Source organism: Phyllobates terribilis, unplaced genomic scaffold (genome assembly GCF_046119375.1).
Source record: "Phyllobates terribilis strain yellow unplaced genomic scaffold, ASM4611937v1 Scaffold_455__1_contigs__length_1453912, whole genome shotgun sequence".
NCBI classification, from domain to species: domain Eukaryota; kingdom Metazoa; phylum Chordata; class Amphibia; order Anura; family Dendrobatidae; genus Phyllobates; species Phyllobates terribilis.
Window position 1 is genome coordinate 753,643 of NW_027363215.1, and position 23,672 is coordinate 777,314.

At 47.8% G+C, this 23,672-nt stretch overlaps 1 pseudogene; it reads right to left on the reverse strand.

Moving 5' to 3' along the window:
- Positions 1 to 22,082: 22,082 nt before the first annotated feature.
- Positions 22,083 to 22,283, reverse strand: LOC141229153 (U2 spliceosomal RNA; annotated as a pseudogene).
- Between the last annotated feature and the right edge of the window lie 1,389 nt (positions 22,284 to 23,672).

Here is a 23,672-nt window from a genome sequence, read left to right on the forward strand (position 1 = left end):
CCTGAACAGCTACGGAACCCTGAAGAGGAACAAGAAGACCATCGACCCGTAGAGGAAAGGGAAGATATGGTTAGTACTGTGCTCGGAGACTTCCCTCGGTCTTGGACTCAAGTCAATGGTGCATTTGTGGTACCCGTACTCACCTTCCTCCAACCATCATCCCAAGCACCTACGGAGCAACAGGTAGAGCTGGAAGAACAGCCGGTCCAGGAGGCAGAAGACCCCACACCAGCAGACCAGGAGGATCAACCCTCTGCTTATAGTGAGCCTGCCATACCTCTAGTGAGCCAAAGGGCCCGTGGACAGCTGCCCAGTTTACCCTTGACAGCTCCTACACCCTGTAGTTCAGGGCCAGACAGTCAGCTCCGTAGGTCCACTAGGGCCACTAGAGGCCAGTTACCCGCACGTTGGAGGATTTGAAGTGTATAAATTGTTTTATTTGTGGTTACTTGTTTATTGTTGCTTGTGTATAATTATGTGTTTCTAGTTATTTTTAGGAGTCCTTGGTGGATTTACCGGGAATCCTTTGTGTATAGTTGGAGCGTAACCCAGGACGGACTAAAGACTGTTAAGGACTCGGGGCAGTACAGACCCCTACCTGGTTACGTCTCCTTGTTTTGGTGAAATGGACACCTTGCTTTTCTTCAAAGACTGCACCCGGTTACGGACACGCCGTGACCATCTTTATGTGTTTTTCTTATTGTATTATTATTGTTATACCTTGTTATGTTTTTCTAGAAATATGTTTAGTCCCGGAGTACTAAATTTCACTAGGGGGGAATGTGGCACCCCAGGGGTCTGGTTTCCACAGTAACGGCAATGTTATGTCTGAGAGCAGGTGGGAGGTCTCTTGGTCAGGAATCCTATGCATGCCACACCTCCTGCCCAGTCCTGGGAGGGGAAGAACTTCCCCTATAAAAACCTGGGGCTGAGGCAGGGTGAGTGAGTAGAGAAGAAGTAGAGACAGAGAAACAGATATAGGAAAAGAACATCAGGAGCTCTGTGGGAACAGTACTACAAGGAGTCAGGGGCTGGCAGCTGCAGAGCTCGCCCTGACTGAGAAGTTATCACCGGACCCGGAGTCCGAGGCTGTGGGGACTAACTCTTATCCAGCAGCAGAAACCGACCGGCAGGGGATTGCAGGTCCTCTGGCCCAGAAACCCGAAGGCACGGTCACACGCGTGGGACCAGCACCGCCGTCGTGGAGCAGAAGCTTCTAGAAGGCCCCGAGTCACCGGCCATACGGGTGAGCACCACACGGTACACTCAGGGACGTGGGCTACTTATACCCGCTTCTAGCAAGGTAGCCAGAAGAGTCTCGTTAGTTTGGGAGGCCTACAACTCCGCCTGGCCAAGGGAGATCCCATCTGCTCAAGGACTGACCAGGCCCCAATCGCTAGCCAGTACTCCGGGAGGGTCTATCTTTGTCACCAGTAAAGACCCTGAACTACACCGTACCGTCTCCGAGTGGTTCCTGCTACCCCCATCATCCACGTCGGCTGCCCTGAGGCCATACCCCTCCCGTTGGGGGTTATACTATCACGCTGCACAATCCTACCACCGGCCTCAGCGGTCTGCCCTGCAGCAGCAGCTCCTTAGCTGTACTCAACGGGTGGCGTAGTCGTCCAACATCTACCGCTAATACAGCGCCACTTAGTCTGACTCCCTGGGCACGGACCGGGTCACCGCCACGAGACTACAACCCTCAACAGATCCGGCTCCGGGTAAGCTCCCGCGTGCGCAACGCTGCGCGACACAGGCCCAGGGGCGCGTCAATTTCACCGTTACATCCTTCTTGTAGGGCCTGAAAAACTCCTATGATAATCTGCAGCTCCAGCTAAATGATATTGTGGAGCTTGTGCGAGGAGGCAAATTGTCCCAGCAGACTCGCACCACATTGGGGGCTCTCGTCACCATAGAGGGGCACGCTCGTGACCTGGTCATGGAAATGATCCAAACAGGTTTGTGCAAACATCATGGCTGGCACCAAACTTTCCAATACCATGTTCTATTTATCATACACTACATGGAGAAAGGTATTGTGCCCCCTCCACATTACACCTACAGGGGCTTTTATGGCCCCCTATTCTAAATCCATATACAGGATGTTAATATGGAGTCCGTCCCTCTACAGATATCACAGCTCAATATGCAGAGCACCTTCATACATTTCACCCCATTCCTATGTTCTTTCCATATCTATGTTATATTCCCCCCTCTTTTCTTTGAGTTTTCATAGGACACAATTGATCTTGTCACAGTAAAGCAATCTTGGGGTGTACTTACAATGACGTCTATGGGGCAGTAGTCATTTATGCATATTGAGATGGTGGTCACTATATAGGAATGTTTTGGCATCTGTAGGTGTCGGCATCCCCTGTATATGACTCATTGCCACAATTGATATTCTTTATAGTCAGTGTTTTGGATGACCTAGGTGCGGTTTGTAATATTTTCTATCAATGGTGTGTGTGCCCTCCTCTGTGCGGTGTCCTTCCATAACCATGGATGTACTAATAAAGGGTTTTTATGTCAATTCCTTTAATGCCCTTTTGTTCGGTTTCTTTGTAGGTATTATGTAATTCTCTGAATGGTCAGCCATTCTAAGCCTGAGCAGACATATGGCAATGTAATTGATGTGTGACTGACATTGTTCTTCCCTATGTTGCGGTGACATATTTATGCTGCCATTGTCCAGTATTTGTTCTAATTAATCATCCTAAAGGTGTTTAGTGGGGTTGAGGTTGAGAACGTGTGTGAAACAGTTCTGCTCTTCTATTCCCTTAGGGTTGGAAGCTACAATTGTTTAAAATGTCTTGTGCTGAAGCATTAAGATATCTTTTCACTGGAACTAAGGGGCCTAGACCAACCCCTAAAAACAAGGCCATACCCCCACCACCGAACTGTACAGCGGGCACAATGCAGTTAATAGGGTAACGTTCTCCTGGCATTCACCAAATCCAGACTCGTCCATCAGATGCCAGATAGAGAAGTGTGATCCGTCACTGCACAGAACAGGTCTCCTCCAGAGTCCTGTGGTGGCGGCTTCACACCACTCCATCTGACGCTCGGCATCGTGCTTGGTGATGTAAGGCTGCATGCAGCTGCTCGGCCATAAAGCTCCTGGCGGGGACGCAGTGTTTGTGGTGATGTTGTTACCAATGGAGTCAGGAGAGCGTTCTGCCCTCTGCTCCTCAGCACTCAGTGACCCCGCTCTGTAATGTTCCGGGGTCTCCTGAGTTGCTGCAGTTCCTTCTACTCCTTAATAATATCACTCACATGTGATGGGGGAAGATTTAGGAGGGAAGAAATGTAATATCCAGACTTGTTACGCCGGTGGCTCCTATTACAGGACCGCGCTGGCATCAGAGAGCTCTGCACCACCAGCCGTTCTGTCATATGTTAGTAACAGCACACAGCATGGGAGGGCGGATGTTATACACCGGGGGGCGTGGGAATTGATGTTATACACTGGTGGGGGCGAGAGTCTTAATGTTATACAAGGCCGAGGGGCCAGATGTTATACCCTAGGGGTACGAGGGGCTAGATGTTATACATGTCCGAGGGCTGCATGTTATACACTGAGGGGCAAGGGGACGGATATTATACACCAGGGGCGAGGGGACGGATATTATACACCAGGGGCGAGGGGATTGATGTTATACACTGGTGGGGGGCGAGAGTCTTAATGTTATACAACAAGGCCGAGGGGCCAGATGTTATACAGTGAGGGGCGAGGGGACGGATATTATACACCGGGGCGAGGGGACGGATATTATACACCAGGGGCGAGGGGACGGATATTATACACCGGGGCGAGGGGACGGATAATATACACCAGGGGCGAGGGGATGGATATTATACACCAGGGGCGAGGGGATTGATGTTATACACTGGTGGGGGGCGAGAGTCTTAATGTTATACAACAAGGCCGAGGGGCCAGATGTTATACACTGGGGGTACAAGGGGCTAGATGTTATACAAGTCCGAGGGCTGGATGTTATACACTGAGGGGCGAGGGGACGGATATTATACACCAGGGGCGAGGGGACGGATATTATACACCGGGGTGAGGGGACGGATATTATACACCAGGGGCGAGGGGACGGATATTATACACCAGGGGCGAGGGGACGGATATTATACACCGGGGCGAGGGGACGGATATTATACACCAGGGGCGAGGGGACGGATATTATACACCGTGGGCGAGGGGATGGTTGTTATACACTGGGAGCGAGGGGACGGATATTATACACCGGGGGGGGCGAGAGGCCGGATGTTATACACCAGGGGGAGGGAGCGAGGGGACAGATGTTATACACCAGGGCTGGGGGGCCGGATGTTATACCCTGGGGGTCGGATGTTATGCAAAGGAGGGCTTGGGGTTGGATGTTATACAGTGGGGTTGAGGGGATGGATTTTATACACTGGCGGGGGGGCGAGGGGACGGATGTTATACTAAACTAGGGGCGAGGGGCGGATGTTATACATCGGGGGAGGCGAGAGGCCGGATTTTATAAACTGGGGGCTGAGAGTCCGGATGTTATACACCGTGGGCAATGGGACTAAATGAAAAAAGCAGAATTCGGTGACTAGGCGTTTTGTCCTATAATGTATGTGCATTTGCCTTCCCTTTAGAAACTCTCCCTTGTGATTCTGCAGTGTCTTAGAGGTTGACTATCTTTTCCTACATTGCTCAGGAGTTTCTCATGAAACAGACTTCCAGTGGCTTGCCCAACTCCGCTATTACTGGGAGAATGAGAATGCGAGAGTGCGAATCATCAACTGCAATGTGAAGTCCGCCTATGAGTACCTGGGCAACTCCCCACGCCTGGTCATCACTCCGCTCACTGACAGATGCTAGCGGACTCCGCTATGATGTGATGGGTTATGCTCAGAAATCTTTTTGACTTTTGTATGATGCATGAAACTTATTAGAAAGTTTATTGATATTTCATACCAGTTCTTTCATGTTTCATTGGTAGATCGGTGCTTTTTATCTAAATCTTGGTGGAGCTCCAGAAGGTCCGGCCGGCACAGGAAAAACTGAGACCACCAAAGATTTGGCCAAGGCGCTGGCCGTGCAGTGTGTGGTCTTTAACTGCTCTGATGGTTTGGACTACATAGCAATGTGAAAGGTACATACAATGTTAAGCTGCTCCATTGCAGATAATAAACTGACTCCAACCGATGTTCTGCTGACACCTTTTGATTATATAATACAGACCAAAAGTTTGGACACACCTTCTCATTTAAAGATTTTTCCGTATTTTAATGACTAAGAAAATTGTACATTCGCACTGAAGGCATCAAAACTATGAATTAACACATGTGGAATTATACACTTAACAAAAAAGTGTTAAACAACAGAAAATATGTCTTATATTCTAGGTTCTTAAAAGTCGCAGGTTAACAGCAGCTCAGATTAGAGACCAGGTCAATGCCGCACAGAGTTCTATCAGCAGACACATCTCTACAACAACTGTTAAGAGGAGACTTTGTGCAGCAGGCCTTCATGGTAAAATAGCTGCTAGGAAACCACTGCTAAGGACAGGCAACAAGCAGAAGAGACTTGTTTGGGCTAAAGAACACAAGGAATGGACATTAGAGCAGTGGAAATCTGTGCTTTGGTCTGATGAGTCCAAATTTGAGATCTTTGGTTCCAGCCACCGTGTCTTTGTGCGACGCAGAAAAGGTGAACGGATGGACTCTACATGCCTGGTTCCCACAGTGAAGCATGGAGGTGTGATGGTGTAGGGGTGCTTTGCTGGTGACACTGTTTGGGATTTATTCAAAATTGAAGGCATACTGAACCAGCATGGCTACCACAGCATCTTGCAGCGGCATGCTATTCCATCCAGTTTGCATTTAGTTGGACCATCATTTATTTTTCAAAAGGACAATGACCCCAACACACCTCCAGGCTGTGTAAGGGCTATTTGACCAAGAAGGAGAGTGATGGGGTGCTACGCCAGATGACCTGGCCTCCACAGTCACCAGACCTGAACCCAATCGAGATGGTTTGGGGTGAGCTGGACCGCAGAGTGAAGGCAAAAGGGCCAACAAGTGCTAAGCATCTCTGGGAACTCCTTCAAGATTGTTGGAAGACCATTTCAGGTGACTACCTCTTGAAGATCATCAAGAGAATGCCAAGAGTGTGCAAAGCGGTCATCAAAGCGAAAGGTGGCTACTTTGAAGAACCTAGAATATAAGGCATATTTTCAGTTGTTTCACACTTTTTTGTTAAGTATATATTTTTTCACATAGTTAATTCATAGTTTTGATGCCTTCAGTGTGAATGTGCAATTTTCATAGTCATGAAAATACAGAAAATCTTTAAATGAGAAGGTGTGTCCAAACTTTTGGTCTGTACTGTATATACTTTTTTTTAGTTTTTCAAAGGGCTGGCATCATCGGGAGCATGGGCGTGTTTTGATGAGTTTAACCGTATTGAGCTGGAGGTGTTGTCCGTGGTGGCCCAACAGATTCTCCGCATCCAGAGAGCCATCCAGACGAAGATGGACATGTTCAACTTCGAAGGAACAGAACTGAAGCTTAACCCAAATTGCTTCGTAGCCATTACCATGAATCCTGGCTACGCCGGACGTTCTGAGCTGCCGGATAACCTCAAGGTAAAGAGTCCCAGTGCTTTGCATCGGGTCCTTCCACAACATTTCTATAGGATTCAGCTCAGGACTATGACTCGGCCATTCCAAAACTTTATGTTTATTCAACCATTCTTTTGTAGAACGACTTGTGTCTTTGGGCCATTGTCTTGCTGCATGACCCACGTTTTCTTGAGATTCAGTACATGAACTGATATCCTGATATTTTCCTTTAGCATTTGCTGATAGATTTTAGAATTCATTGTTCCATCAATGATGGCAGCCGTCCTTGGCCAAGTGCAGCAAAACAGGCCCAAAGCATGTTACGATTACCATCTTTGTGTTTCATAGATGATAGGAGGTTCTTATGCTGTAATGCAGTATTTTCTTTCTGCAAACATATAGCTTTTCACTTAAAATCTCTATCTTGGCCTCATCCTTCCACAAAGCATTATTCCAGTTACCTATTGATGTGCCCAGGTGAGTTTTAGCAGTGACATTTTAAATCGCATTGCCGTTCTCATTGCAATCCTGCCATGCTCGCCATTGTTGTTCATTGTCCTTCTGATGGTGGACTCATGAACAATTACATTAGCTAATGTGAGGAGAGGCCTTTAGTTGCTTAGAGGTTACCTTGAGTTCCTTTGTGACCTCACAGACTGATGTAGCTTTAACCACTTCGCTCCAGAGCCTGTTTTTGCCTTCGTGACCGGGCCAATTTTTTCAATTCTGACCACTGTCACTTTATGAGGTAATTACTCTGGAACGCTTCAACGGATTCCCCTGATTCTGAGACTGTTTTTTCGTGACATATTGTACTTCATGATAGTGGTAAAATTTCTTCGATATCACTTGCGTTTATTTGTGAAAAAATCGGAAATTTGGTGAAAATTTTGAAAATTTTGCAATTTTCAAACTTTGAATTTTCATGCCCTTAAATCAGAGAGATATGTCACACAAAATAGTTAATAAATAACATTTCCCACATGTCTACTTTACATCAGCACAATTTTGGAACGAAAATTTTTTTTTGTTAGGGAGCTATAAGGGTTAAAATTTGACCAGCGATTTCTCATTTTTCCAGCAAAATTTACAAAAACATTTTTTTATGGACCACATCATATTTGAAGTCACTTTGAGGGGTCTTTATGACAGAAAATACCCAAAAGTGACACCATTCTAAAAACTGCACCCCTCAAGTTGCTCAAGACCACATTGAAGAACTTTATTAACCCTTCAGGTGCTTCACAGGAATTTTTGGAATGTGGAAGAAAAAAATTAACATTTAACTTTTTTCACAAAAATGTTACTTTAGACCCAATTTTTTTTATTTTCGCAGGGGTAACAGGAAAAAATGAACCCCAACATTTTTTGTGCAATTTCTCTTGAGCGCGTTGATACCCCACCAGTTTGTAAACTAGACCCCTCAGGGAACTTATCTAGATGTGTGGTGAGCACCTTGAACCCCCAGGTGCTTCACAGAAGTATGGAACATTGAGCCGTAAATATAAAATTTTCACATTTTTGCAACAAAAATGTTTTTCAGCCTCCAATTTTGCATTTTCATAAGGGTAACAGGAGAAATTGCTCCATGCAATTGTTTGTGCAATTCCTCCTGAGCACGCTGATACCCCATATGTGGGGGAAAACCACTGTTTGGGCGCACGGCAGGGCTCGGAAGGGAAGGCGTGCCATTTGACTTTTTGAATGTAAAATTTGCTTGAATAATTAACAGACACCATGTTGCTTTTGGAGAGCCCCTAATGCGCCTAAACAGTGGAAACCCCCCACAACTGACCCCATTTTTGAAACTAGACCCCTTAGGGAACTTATCTAGATGTGTGGTGAGCACCTTGCACCCCCAGGTGCTTCACAGAAGTTTATAATATTGAGCCGTAAAAATAAAATTTTCACATTTTTCCCACAAAAAATGTTTTTCATCCCCTAATTTTGCATTATCATAAGGGTAACAGGAGAAATTGCACCATTAAATTTGCTGTGCAATTTCTCCTGAGTATGTCGATACCCCATATGTGGGGGAAAACCACTATTTGGGTACACTGCAGGGTTCGGAAGGGAAGGAGCACCATTTGACTTTTTGAATGTAAAATTTGTTTGAATAATTAGCGGACACCATGTTGCATTTGGAGAGCTCCTGATGTGCCTAAACAGTGGAAACCCCCCACAAGTGATACCATTATGTAAACTAGACCCCTTAGGGAACTTATCTAGATGTGTGGTGAGCACATTGGGAGACATAATAAACAAATCAGTAGCAGGTGAAGAATTGGTTTTATTTTTTACGCCATTCCTCGTGCGGTATAAGTGATGAGATTACTTTATTCTTTGGGTCGGTGCGATTACAGAGATACCAGATTTATATCGGGTTTTTATGATTGACAGCTGTCACTCACTAAAAGACGCTTTTTTTTTGCAAAATCTAGTTTTTGCATCGCCATATTTTGAGAGCTATAATTTTTCCATATTTCGGCTGACAGAGTCATGTGACGGCTTGTTTTTTGCGGGACGAGTTGACATTTTTATTGTTACCATTTTTGGGTACGTGACATTTTTTGATCGCTTTCTATTCCATTTTTTGGGAGGTAAAATTAACAAAAACCAACAATTCATTGTTTTTTGAGGTTTTTTTTTATGCCGTTCTGCGTGTGGTAAAAGTGATAAGGCAGCATTATTCTTCGGGTCAGTACGTTTACAGCGATACTACACGTACTGTATATTTTTTTTATGTTTTGGCGCTTTTACACAATAAAACAATTTTATAGAAAAAATATTTTTTTTGCATCACTTTATTCTGAGCGCTATAACATTTTTATTTTTCGGCTAATGGAGCTGTATGGCGGCTTTTTTTTTGTGGAACAAGATGACGTTTTCAGCGGTACCATTTTTATTTCCATTTTGCTTTTTGATCGCATTTTTTTCCACTTTTTGTTTGGCGATATGAGGAAAAAGCATAGTTTTTTGCTCCGTTTTTTATTTATTTTTAATTACGGTGTGCACAGAAGGAGTTAATTAGTGTGACAGTTTTATAGCTCGGGTTGTTTCGGACACGGCGATACCAAATATGTGTACTTTTTTTGTTTTTGCATAAATATACGGATTTATCGGTTTAATATTTTCTTTATTTATTTTTATTTATTTTGTGAATTTTTTTTAACAATTTCAAAACATTTTTTTTACTTTTTTTTTTACATTTTTACTTAGTCCCTGTATGGGAAATTAATTTTTATATTTCTGATCACTGATCTCATGTAATGTAATAGACATATATTACATTACATGAGATCTTTGCTGACTGTTTCACAGTCAGAGTCTCCTGCCAGGCTTCTGCTGCAGGCTGAGCCAGGCAGGACACCATATATGGCAGATCTGGAGGCGGTCATGTGACCTCCAGCTGCCATAGCAATGTCAGGTCCTGGAAGTATCAGGGGTCTTCGGAGAGGTAAGTATACGACCCCCTCTCCTCCTGCTGTCTTCTATATGCCGCGATCACTATAGATCGCGGCATATAGAAGACAGCAAAGGGTTAACATCACTGGGACCTGATCCAATCAGGTCCCGATGATGTTCCCTGTCAGAGCTATCGCTCTGCACCGCTCCCCCAGAACTTGCAGGACCCTCGGGGTCCTGAGCGCTGCGGGACCACTCACCGTTTTTAAACGTCGGCGCTGCACAGAGCCCAGGCAGCGCCGACGTTTATCTACAGTGGGCCGTCGCGAAGCGGTTAAGTCAAACTTATGCAGTAATACAGAAATTTTTGAGGGGTTCACAAACTTTCAAGTAAATACTAGGTTTACAAAAGAAACATAAGATTTCATCAAAGGGATTATTCTCCCCCAAACCTCTATGAGATTGTACATTTCCTATGTATAATCACAACACCTGATGCCCTCATTTCTGCAAGCTCCTTAATATTGATGTCCCATTCTCCTATTTTCCAAAATGGACACAGTAGAGGTGTGGAGAGAGATTTGGAAAGTGTTAAAGGAGCATTCCCATCTCCAAGATTCTATCCCAAATATGTAATAGGTGTAATAATAATATTAATAGCAAATACCTCCAATTGGAAATGTAGTATAGTTCTTCTGATTAGCTATGTTGCTTAACCCATGTGCAGGGCATAGCAGTAGCTTAGGTATCCATGGTTACGACCACTAGCAAGTAACTAACTGTTACTATGAGTGGTCGTAACCATGGATACCTAAGCTACTGCAATGTCCTGCACATGGGGGTAAGAAACATAGCTAATCAGAAGAACTATACTACATTTCTAATTGGAGATATTTGCAAACATTAATATTATTATACCTATTACATATTGGGACAGGATCTTGGAGATGGGAATACCCCTTTAACCACACTTTGACTGACTTTCCTCTGATGTGGAATAGACACATCACTTTTAGGTCTGGGGTGGAGGATAGTGTAAATGGACATAATGGGTTCCCCGGCTCTATGCCTGGTTTACAGTAATTTAGTTTCATTTGTTGACTGACCCATCTGGTTTGCGCATTTCAGGTTCTTTTCCGGACTGTAGCAATGATGGCCCCCAACTATGCTCTGATTGTGGAGATCTGCCTTTATTCTTACGGTTTTCTGCACGCTAAACCTCTAAACATTTACAAACTCCCCGTCAGCCAGCAAAAACGAGTTCACTGACAGTATCTCACTTAACTCATTCTGCAGCCGGCAATTAACAGTGCAACACAGAGGCCACATGTATTCCCTATGGAAAAACAATTCTGCAGCATATTTTAGTGCAACTCAGCAGCGTTCCATTCCTCTTTTATCATTCCTGGAAATGTAGGAATTAATTGAAATCTGTCAATAACGAGTACCCTACACAGTCTGACAATGTCACCACTGTTTGGGCACAGTCAGATTGTATAGGGTTGTCCCCTATATAGATTATATATATGACGCGCCCCCTGGGCCATGTTCAGGGGATACCCGGAGCCGGATCTGGATAGGGGTAGTAGTCCTTGTGGCGGTGACCCGGTCCGTGCCCAGGGTGTCAAACTAGGAGGCAGTATATTAGCAGTAGATGTAGGACGACTACGCCACCCGTTGAATGCAGCTATGGAGCTGCCGCTGCAGGGCAGACCGCTGAGGCCGGTGGAAGGATGGTGCAGCGTGGATGGTATAACCCCCAACGGGAGGGGTATGGCCTCAGGGCAGCCGACGTGGATGATGGGGGTAGCAGGAACCACTCAGAGACGATGCGGTGTAGTTCAGGGTCTTTACTGGTGACAAAGATAGACCCTCCCGGAGTACTTGCTAGCAATCGGGGCCTGGTCAGTCCTTGAGCAGATGGGATTTCCCCTGGCCAGGCGGAGTTGTAGGCCTTCCCAACTAACTGTACTCTTCTGGCTACCTTGCTAGAGGCGGGTAAAAGTAGCCCACGTCCCTGAGTGTACCGTGTGGTGCTCACCCGTATGGCCGGTGACTCGGGGCCTTCTAATGGCTTCCGCTCCACGACGGCGGTGCTGGTCCCACGCGTGTGACCGTGCCTTCGGGTTTCTGGGCCAGAGGACCTGCAATCCCCTGCCGGTCGGTTTCTGCTGCTGGGTAAAGATTAGTCCCCACAGCCTCGGACTCCGGGTCCGGTGATAACTTCTCAGTCAGGGCGAGCTCTGCAGCTGCCAGCCCCTGACTCCTTGTAGCACTGCTCCCACAGAGCTCCTGTTGTTTCTTCCTATGGCTGCTTCTCTTCTCTCTACTCTAGTCTCTAACCCTGCCTCAGCCCCAGGTTTATATAGGGGAAGTTCTTCCCCTCCCAGGACTGGGCAGGAGGTGTGGCATGCATAGGATTCCTGACCAAGAGACCTCCCACCTGCTCTCAGACATAATATTGCTATTATTGTGGAGACCAGACCCCTGGGGTGCCACATTCCCCCCTAGTGAAATTTAGTACTCCGGGACTAAACATATTTTTGTATACATAACAGGGTATAACAACAACAATAAAATACATTAAATGGTCACGGCGTGTCCGCAACCGGGTGCAGTCTTTGAAGAAAACAAAGGTGTCCATTTCACCAAAACAGGGAGACGTAACCAGGTAGGGGTCTGTCCTGCCCCGAGTCCTTAACAGTCTTTAGTCCGTCCTGGGTTACGCTCCAACTATACACAAAGGATTCCCGGTAAATCCACCAAAGACTCCTATAAATAACTAGAAACACAAAATTATACACAAGCAACAATAAACAGGTAAACATTAATAAAACAGCTTAAACACTTAGATCCTCCACCGTACGGGCAACTGGCCTCTAGTGACCCTAGTGGACCTACGGAGCTGGCTGACTGGTCCTGAGCTACAGGGTATAGGAGCTGTCAAGGGTAAACTGGGCAGCCGTCTACGGACTCTTTGGGTCACTAGGGGTATGGCAGGCTCACTATAAGCAGAGGGTTGATCCTCCTGATCTGCTTGTGTGGAGTCTTCTGCCTCCTGGACCGGCTGTTCTTCCAGCTCTACCGGTTGCTCCGTAAGTACTTGGGATGCTGGTTGGAGGAACGTGAGGACGGGTACCACAACTGCACCATTGACTTGAGTCCAGGACCGAGGGAAGTCTCCGAGCACAGTACTAACCATATCTTCCCTTTCCTCTACGGGTCGAGGGTCTTCTTGTTCCTCTTCAGGGTTCCGTAGCTGTTCGGGACACTTCTTCAGGTGATCCCGGGATACAATGGCTGTGGTTTCCCCTCCGTCTTTGCTGATGGTACAGACCTTCGGGTTGTCGTGGCTTGAGGGCAGTACGGTGTACGGGTCCTTCTCCCACTGGTCGTCCAACTTGTGGAGCCGTCTTTTCCTCTTCAAGACCTGCTCTCCGGGCACCAGGGGAACAGCGGGAGCATACTGGTTGTAAGTTTTCTCTTGTCTTTCCCTAGCTTGACAGAGACTACGCTCCACGCTCTCCTGTACTTTCCGGTACTGCTGCTGCCTCTCTGTATCCCAGTCTGCTTCTGGTGAAGTGTCCTCGGGTGTCAGGACTCCCATCTCCAGGTCAACAGGTAGCTTACCAGGTCTTGCCCTCATCAGGTAAGCCGGGGTACAGTTGGTGGAACCTACCGGGATGTGGTTGTATAGGTCCACTAGGTCGGGCAGCCTCTCGGGCCACAGACTGCGTTCTTCCAGGGGCAATGTTTTCAGAAGATCTATCACCACCTGGTTCATTTTCTCACAAAGTCCATTAATTTGCGGATGATAGGGTGTCGTCCTTATCTTCCGGCAGCCATACAGAGTGCAGAATTCTTGGAAGACCTCCGCTTCAAAGGCAGGTCCCTGATCCGTCAACACTTGGTCCGGGTACCTGTGTGGACGGCAGAAATGCTGCTGGAAGGCTCTAGCTGCTGTTCGAGCTGTTAAGTCCTTGACGGGGACGACAACCAAGAACCGGGAGTAGTGATCCACGATGGTTAGCGCGTAGACGTAGCCACTTCTGCTTGGGGTCAGTTTTACATGATCCAAGGCTACCAGTTCCAACGGCTGCCGGGTGACGATGGACTGCAGGGGAGTCTTCTGGCTGGCACGGTCCTTCCTTCTTAGGTTGCACGGGCCACAGTCTCTGCACCACCTCTCGATGGTTCCCCTCATGCCTACCCAATGGAACCGCCCGCGCAGCAGGAACTCCAGCTTCTTCCATCCGAAGTGCCCAGCTCCGTCGTGGTATGCCTCCATCACCATAGCTGCGTCTCTTCTTGGCACCACTACTTGCCAGATTAGTTCATGCGTCCGGGAGTTAACCATTCTGCGGCACAACTTCCCCTTGTAAAGGAACAGTCGACTCTTCTCAGCCCACAGTTGCTTGGCTTCCTCCGGAGCGTCTGGGTCAAGGCGTGCATCTGGCCGAGTCAGCATCTCCTTTACCAGTCGGACGGGAGGGTCACTGTCTTGCGTCTCCGCCCAGTTGTAATGAGGTAAAGGGTTGAACGTAGCGGATTTACTCCTTACACGGTGGGAATACTGGATAGTCCCATGACGGTGGAATGCGGGGAGTTCAACTTCTTCCAGTCCCTCTGAATCTTCCCCTACGTCCGGTAGATTTGGCATCCTGGACAGGGCGTCCGCGTTGGTATTGGAGCGTCCTGCCCGGTACTTGATTGTGAACTCATAGTTGGACAAGCGGGCCATCCATCTCTGCTCTAGGGCACCGAGTCTTGCAGTGTCCAGGTGTGTCAACGGGTTGTTATCCGTGTACACGGTGAACCGGGAAGAAGCGAGGTAGTGCTTAAAGCGTTCGGTGACTGCCCACACCACTGCCAGGAACTCTAGCTTAAATGAGCTGTAATTTTCAGGGTTTCTTTCGGTGGGTCGCAGTTTTCGGCTGGCGTAAGCAATTACCCGTTCTTTCCCCTGCTGGATCTGGGACAGTACGGCTCCTAGCCCGATGTTACTGGCGTCGGTGTAGATGATAAAGGGCTGGCTATAATCAGGGTATGCCAGGATTTCATCCCCCGTGAGGGCCATCTTCAGCTGGCGGAAGGACTCTTCTTCTAGCTTCTCCCATCTGAAGGGTGGCTTCTGGTTCTTGGCCTTCCTGGACTGGCCTATCAGGAGGTCCTGCATAGGAGCTGCCTTTTTGGTGAAACCGGGAATAAACCTTCGGTAGTAGCCTACCAACCCGAGGAACTGCCTCACTTCCTTTACGCTGGAGGGGCTTGGCCATTCCTTAATTGCGGTGATCTTATCAGGGTCGGGAGCCACTCCGTCAGCACTCACCACGTGTCCCAGGTACTGCACCTTTGGCTTCAGGAGGTGACACTTAGAGGGTTTCACCTTCAGGCCGTAACTTGCCAGGGCTTCGAACACTTCCGCCAGGTGTTTCAGGTGGTCCTCATAAGTCTTGGAATATACGATGACATCGTCCAGGTACAACAGGACCGTCTCGAAGTTTCTGTGTCCCAGACAGCACTTCATTAATCGTTGGAAGGTTCCTGGTGCATTGCAGAGTCCGAACGGCATACAAGTAAACTCGCTGAGTCCCATCGGGGTGGTGAATGCGGTTTTCTCCCGGTCCGCCTCTGCTACAGGAACCTGCCAGTACCCGCTAGTGAGATCCAAGGTAGAGAAGAAGTTAGCAGATCTTAAAGCAGCCAAAGACTCCTCTATCCTTGGTAAGGGGTACGCATCCTTGTGTGTGATACGGTTGATTTTCCGGTAATCTACACACATCCTCATGGTGTTGTCTTTCTTTTTGACTAAGACTAGTGGGGCTGCCCAGGGGCTACAGCTATCCCTGATTACCCCAACCTCCTTCATGTCTCTAAGCATCCCCTTGGCGTGTTGGTAGTGTGCAGGGGGTTCGGGTCGATACCTCTCTTTTATGGGAGGATGGTCTCCCGTGGGGATGTGGTGTTCTACCCCCTTGACTCGCCCGAAGTCTAACGGGTGTTTACTAAACACTCTCTCGTACTCTTGAACCACCCGGTAGACTCCCTGTTTCTGGTGGGAGGGAGTGGAGTCAGTACCCAAATGTAGTTGCTGACACCAATCCTCCATTATTTTCTTAGAGCCGTTACCTTCCTCCGGGTGAGATGGAGGCAAGGGTTCCACAGACTCTATAGAGTTTTGGTTGATGGTATATAATTTGGCTAGCGTGGCATACCGGGGCAGGTATACTTCCCTTTTCCCGATATTTATTATGCGAACGGGCACCCTCCCATGGCGTACATCAACTACCCCCCGGGCTGTCAAAATGGTGGGCCTACTGTCTGAATAGACTGGTTCTACCATTGCCTGGTAATCTCTACCTCTCAGACCAATAGCTGCCCGGCACCAAATCATCATTTCACTTTTCGGGAGCATAGCAATAGGGAAAGGGTCACACATTCTTACGCTACCAATCTCACCGCCGGAGAGTTCCACCTGTTGCCGTCGCATCAGTGCCCGGATCTCTTTCTGGAGCACTCGCTGCTGGCCGGAGCTGGCGTTCTTGGCAACCTGCTGTAAAATGAAAATCACCTCTGCAAGACAATTTTCAATCACATTAGTTCCTAAAGTTATCTTTGGGTGACTCTCGCGCTTGTCAATGTCTACAATGATCAGTCCCTGTGCTGCCAGTTCGACTCTACCGATTTTAATGGTCATCTCTTTAAATCCGATCTGCGGCACGGGTTGACCATTGCTGGCGATGATACTCAAGTCGTCGTCAGGGTAGCGGGTTATATCCGAGTCATTCCAGTACTGCTTGAAGAGCACGTACGGGATGGTGGTGACCTGTGACCCGGTGTCCAGTAGGGCACTCATAGGAATGCCATCCAGTACCACAGGCAAGACTGGACGTCCTCCTACATATTTGTCGCGCCAGTTCGATGGGCCTGGTGATCTTTTTAGTGGGGGTTGGCCCTCTACCCCAGGTTGTGCCAGTTTAAAGGACAGTACCTTGCCATATGTCCGGGTTGATTGCAGCGGCGGCAGATGGGTTGTCTGTCCTCGTTGTACCGGTCGCTGGGTCTTCCTCTGGCCGGTGGGGTCCTCTTTGGTCGACGCCACGGGATGTCCTCCGGTCCGGATGCCAGCTGGATCTTCCCTGGAGTGGAAACCTGTAAAGACTGCACAGTTCGGGTTAGCGCAGCAACGCTTTTAGCTAGCTCTTGGACCTGATGGTGCAGGTCTGGAGCCGGGTCATTGTTCAAAGCCTGCGCATCAGCTCCCACTGGCCCTGCCGACAAGGGTGTCGCCTCCTGGTGGTAAGCGGTAGCAGGGCGCCTGTGGGCCACAACGCCACCCGGTGCCGGTTCTCGGAGCAGCCGGATGGCTCTGTCCTTGAACTGTGCAAAGTCCAGATGAGGATCCTGTAAGGCTATGGCCCGCAACTGGGTTCGGTAGACATTGCAATATAGTCCCTCTATAAATTGTTCGGTCAACAGCCTGTCCTCGTTTCCCACGCTGTCAGGGTCGGTCTGCTTAATGGCTCTCAGGGCCTCTTGTAGGTTGAGTGCATAGTCCCTTATACTCTCATGTGCTCGCTGCTTGCACCCATAGAATCTAAGCTTAATCTCGGCTGAGGTGCGGGTATCAAAGGTGTCCCTCAGCCGGGTTAGTATCCCTGCGACAGTCCTCCTCCCAGGTGGCCAGGACTTTACCTCCCTTTGGGCTGCCCCGGTTAGTTGGGCCACCAGGATGCTCACTTTTTGCTCTTCTGTGAGGGGGTACACCTGGAAGAGGCTATCCAGCTTCTCTCTAAAGTCATTCAGGGTATGTGACTCCCCTGAGTATTGGGGTAGCCAGGCTGCTCCCGGGATATAGGGCATGGTGAAAGGCATGACTGCAGCAGCGCTGGCGCTGGCGGGGGTTGAGGCAGTGAAGCTCTCCTCCGTATCCGACATCTTCCTCCCCCCTAGTGGACCGTGGCCTACCTTGCGATGATCCTCTTCCGTAGGCCGCGGTTCCGCAGTGGATCGTCAGGGTTGAGGACCTTCCGTCGCGCTCCTGTGACGTCAGCGTCTGCTGGGCTCCTTCCAGGACCTTACGCGACGTCCGGACGTGAGGCGGGGCTTCAGTTCTCGCGCGCTTTCGGAGTCCACGCCCCTCTTCTTCCCGCGCGGCGTCTTCAAGATGGCGTCCAACGGCGGGAAAACTCCACGGATAGCGGGAAGAAGGCTGAAGATGGCGCCGGATGGCGGGAAAACTTCACGGATGGCGGGAAGAAGGCTGAAAATGGCGCCGGATGGCGGGAATCTTCACCGATGGCGGGAAGAAGGCTGAAGATGGCGCCGGATGGCGGGAATCTTTACCACAGGTAAGTTTTAAAAGTCTCTTTTTCAGGCACGCAGTACCCGGTGGTTGCGGGCACGAAATCCTGCCGACTACGCCAAAAGTTGACGCGCCCCCTGGGCCATGTTCAGGGGATACCCGGAGCCGGATCTGGATAGGGGTAGTAGTCCTTGTGGCGGTGACCCGGTCCGTGCCCAGGGTGTCAAACTAGGAGGCAGTATATTAGCAGTAGATGTAGGACGACTACGCCACCCGTTGAATGCAGCTATGGAGCTGCCGCTGCAGGGCAGACCGCTGAGGCCGGTGGAAGGATGGTGCAGCGTGGATGGTATAACCCCCAACGGGAGGGGTATGGCCTCAGGGCAGCCGACATGGATGATGGGGGTAGCAGGAACCACTCAGAGACGATGCGGTGTAGTTCAGGGTCTTTACTGGTGACAAAGATAGACCCTCCCGGAGTACTTGCTAGCGATCGGGGCCTGGTCAGTCCTTGAGCAGATGGGATTTCCCCTGGCCAGGCGGAGTTGTAGGCCTTCCCAACTAACTGTACTCTTCTGGCTACCTTGCTAGAGGCGGGTAAAAGTAGCCCACGTCCCTGAGTGTACCGTGTGGTGCTCACCCGTATGGACGGTGACTCGGGGCCTTCTAATGGCTTCCGCTCCACGATGGCGGTGCTGGTCCCACGCGTGTGACCGTGCCTTCGGGTTTCTGGGCCAGAGGACCTGCAATCCCCTGCCGGTCGTTTTCTGCTGCTGGGTAAAGATTAGTCCCCACAGCCTCGGACTCCGGGTCCGGTGATAACTTCTCAGTCAGGGCGAGCTCTGCAGCTGCCAGCCCCTGACTCCTTGTAGCACTGCTCCCACAGAGCTCCTGTTGTTTCTTCCTATGGCTGCTTCTCTTCTCTCTACTCTAGTCTCTAACCCTGCCTCAGCCCCAGGTTTATATAGGGGAAGTTCTTCCCCTCCCAGGACTGGGCAGGAGGTGTGGCATGCATAGGATTCCTGACCAAGAGACCTCCCACCTGCTCTCAGACATAATATTGCTATTATTGTGGAGACCAGACCCCTGGGGTGCCACATATACATTATATATCATTTACACATACATTTCCAGGAGGTATAACAGAGGGACGATACAATGTAGCGTTTTAGGAAAAGAGGTTTCATACTTATTTTTTGGAGAATACTATTCTTTACTAATACAGACATACCACAAGAACTGACTGCTCCTTTGTAATGGGGTTCTTCACTTTTAATATTGTTTCATGTCATATTGTATATGAATTATTTTATCATTTAATCCTTTTTCATTCTATTTAGCTCTTGCGGTCAATTAAGGATGTAAACGAACCCAAATTTTTGTCTCATGATATTCCTCTGTTCAATGGGATTACCAGTGACCTGTTCCCTGGCATTCAACTTCCGGAAGCCGACTATAAGGTATTAAAATATAATAGTGTCTTAAAGGGGTTTTCCAAGACTTAAAGAGGACTTGTCCCTCGCCATAAATATGTAAATGCCGCTGTTCTCCTGACTCCGGCATTGTTTTTCTTTTCTTCCTGCTCCTCTCCGTTCCTGACATCTGTCACTCTCCTCTAGCCCTTTAAGCCAACTGGGCAAGGCCTTCCTGAAGACTCCCACAGAGAGGACTTGATGACCACGCCCACTTGGCTATTAAAATTATGAACTAGATTTCTATAAAGCGGCTATATCTCAGGAATGGAGAGACGCAGGAGCAAAAGAAAAACAACACCGAATTCAGGAGAACAGCGGCATTTACACCAGGTAATAAAATTGCATATTAATGGCAAGTGATAGGTCCTATATAGCGGGCCAGCTATCATTAGGATGACAGTTATCTTTCCCGGCTCCCCCATATTCAGGAATGCTCATTCCTGTTTTCTCTAAGACAGAGTCGCTGCCAGAATCTTATGTCAGCTGCTAATTTCAGGGTCAGAAAGTAAGGATTGGGTGATTAAATTCCAACCGCCCGATTTTTATGTCCCCCAACATAATCTGTCATGAGGCCCCCATACACAGTAGAGGGTAGACCAATCCCATTGAAATCACCCAATCCTGGTCCACTGCTTTGGAATTGTGTTACATGACCTTGTCACTCATCGTCCGGTCCCATTAGTGCAACCTGGGCAGCTGCACAGGGGCACCAGAGGTAAGGGGGCTCACGTATACCTCCAATGCAGGATGATCTGATGTAGAAAAAAAATGGTTAAAACATCTGTGAGTGATTTATCGCTAGTTTAGTTGTAGGTTATGGAGACATTTTTTTTTAGATGAATGAATCGATTCGCAGGAGACTGATCCAATGGCCAGGTGTCATGGGTGCGTCAGATGTGACAGACAGTCGCCCTGCAGTTGGTTGCAGGAGATCCCTTCGTTTGGCATTACGGACATCTTCTTAGCGGTCTCACTGTAGGACCCAGCGGCTACCTCCCTCCTGTTCTAATTGACAATCAGGCCTGGGTGTTTAAATATTTCCAGGTTGCTACACAGAGGTGCCAGTGATATTCACATGACCCCTTGTGAAGGCTTGGAGCAAGTGCAGTTCTTACTTCCTCTCTGGTGCTAAGAGGATGTGTGTGCCATCTCTCTGAAGTCGACTCAAGCTAAGCTACTTCCCCTGTGTCTGTCTCCCCTTGCTGTCTTTAGTTGTCAGTGGGGATCGACTAGTGCTCACCCCCCTTCCCTATCCAGGGTCAAGCGCTAAGGAAATACAGGGATAGTTTCCTGTGCGGCAATTGGTGAGGAACCAATATAGAGTCGGTAGGGGAGACAGGGTGATTGCAGATCAGCCTAGGAGGTCTCCATTTCCCCCTTTCCCTAGTATCTGGGCTCCCTTCCCCTCATCCCTTTGTGTCGCACTTTGTCTTTCCTACACTGTGCGTGACATCAGGTCAGTGGTGGGCACTGAATGAGACCCCTGAGAGCCACCTTATTTCTTCCTGCCCCCCGTCTCTTCTTCAGATTAGCCGGCCTGGCATGACAGTATGGTTGCAGCATGATGTACACCAGGCCATATAATCAGAAGAGGAGCCGGGGATGCCGGCAGCTAAGAGGCGGCTCTCATGGGTCCTGTCCAGCGGCCACAGAATACTGATCTGGGTCCTGAAAATGTATTCTCCCACCTCTAATTGGATCCACTGTAAACAGACTGATGAAATATTTTACCTTCCTTTTGCTCAGGATTTACTGGAATGCGCACAGGAGAGCTGTGCTGGACACAACATCCAGCCCGAGAAGGTCTTCCTGGAGGAAATGATCCAGACGTATGAGATGATGATTGTCAGAAACGGGTAAGCTGTAACTACAGAAGTCCATGGGACGGGGGATTTATTCTTCGCTGTTTCCATTTTATACAATGGACCATGCTGCATTTTGTTTATCCCGTACAGTTTTATATTGGTTGGAGAGCCGTTCTCTGGAAAAACGAAGGTCCTCCACGTCCTCGCTGATACGCTGTCTCTTATGAATGAGCGAGGGTGCGAAGAAGAAAAAGTGATTTACCGGACAGTGAACCCTAAAGCCATCACCATGGGGCAGCTGTTCGGGCAGTTTGATCCAGTGTCACATGAGGTTTGTCTATGATTGGAATTATTGTTTACTAGATGGTGGCCCGATTCTAACGCATTGTGTATTCTAGAATATGACAAAATCCGACAAACAAGCAAAATGAACAAAAAGCATTGAATTCAATTCTTTCTGATTTTAGAAACTGCATTAAAGAAGGGGTGCACCGGTCCTGGAGATACTGCAATACCAGGTCAATGCGTGGAGTGGACAGAGCAAGCTCTTTTTCCATCTCCCTGTTCTAAAAATCCATTTAATATATGGTCCCCAGATAGGGGACGTATCAGATATTAAACTGATAAGAACAGATTTTTTTTTTTTTTTTTTTTTTTTTTTATACTATTCAGTAAAATTTTTCAAGCAACAATCAATAGTATAAAAACTCACACTACGTTGCCCAGTCTTACATCATAATGGTACTTTCTTTATTTCATATTTATAACTTTATACTGAAACAGTTGTAAGACCTTTTGAATGGACAAAAACTATAAAAACATACCATTGTCATAAAAAATGACAGATCACAACACTTAAACAAGGACTTACTGGTACTTTACCAGTGACCTCCATTTTTTGACTTTCCAAAAACCTTCTGAATCAGAGCCACCACCGCCACGGCTATCCCATAAATAAACTATGTATAACCTTGACAAAACCATCCTAACACAATTATTAACTGAGATTATTTTCCTTTTAAATAAACACAAATTCCTAACGTCCCACAGACTTTCTATTACACATGCCATTATCAACCACAACAATCTCTCTTTCACCCGGCTACCTGCACCCATCCCAAACATTACCACTCTCCAATTTATAAAATTCACGCCCGCTAGTTCCTTGCATAAACCACCCACTCCCTTCCAAACACTCTGAGCATAATCACAATTCCAAACCAAATGCATAACAGTTTCACTCGCCCCACATCCATCCCTCGGACATACCTCTGTTCTAATCAGATCCCTCCTCTTCTGTACCTCTCTCACAGGCAAAATCTCATGCAAACTCATCCATACGATATCACGCTGCCTATTCGATATTCCTTTTATACTCAGGTTCCTCCATACACACAACGCTTCACTCGATCTCAAGCCCCTAATGTTACATTCAAACTCTCTAACTCGCATCCTTCTCCTTACATTCCTTATCACTTTGAAATCACCCATAGGAACATCCAACAAATCATGCTTGACAACAAATTTTTCAACAAACTCATACCACACTGGACATTTAAACGAAACAGGCACTCTTGCATCCCTTCTCATCCATTTCAACCCAAACAACATCCATCCAGCCATATATTTAATCATATAAGCCGTCTTGTTATCCCTACCTAACAGAACAACCACTGTTTTAATAAAATTTAAACCAAGACAAATTTCAAAATTTGGGAAATCCATTCCCCCATGTTCACGTAACTTACACAAATATTCCCTTTTAAGTTTTTCCATCTTACTTCCCCAATAAAACGTAAAAATTAGCTTCTCAATCCGCCTAAAACCCCTATAAGGGGCTGGAAAAACCACTGACACAAAAAGTAACATAGGAAGAATCACTGACTTAATAATAAGGACTTTGCCTGACAATGTCAAGTCCCGCAACCTCCAAAAATTTAACTTCTGTTCAATCCTCTTACCGCATTCATCCCATCTCTCATTCCCTTTCAGATCTTTGTTAAACCACACCCCCAAAACCTTAATAGCACCTTCTTCACATATCACACCATGCATCCTAACACTCGAATCC